The sequence below is a fragment of the Plasmopara halstedii genome (genome assembly GCF_900000015.1).
Source record: "Plasmopara halstedii genome assembly, contig: Scaffold_292, whole genome shotgun sequence".
In the NCBI taxonomy this organism is placed as follows: Eukaryota; Oomycota; class Peronosporomycetes; order Peronosporales; family Peronosporaceae; genus Plasmopara; species Plasmopara halstedii.
The window spans coordinates 778,815-779,034 of record NW_020187213.1 but is presented as its reverse complement, the minus strand read 5'-3'; positions in this window follow the sequence as shown (position 1 = coordinate 779,034).

Here is a 220-nt window from a genome sequence, read left to right as displayed (position 1 = left end):
CTCAACGAGGTGGCTCTCGTGTACCCGCAATGCGGACAATACCTGTAGTGCTCGCCCCAGGTGAAAGCGCTACGGATGACAAAGCGCTCTTTAAGCAACCTACAGTCGAGCCACTAGGAAGTGGACGTGCGTGTGGAGCGACACCTCCGATTTGAGTTTGCCAAACTAAAAAACACGCCGTTGACTTCATTCGGATTGTCGCCCTGCGACGTATGGGTTC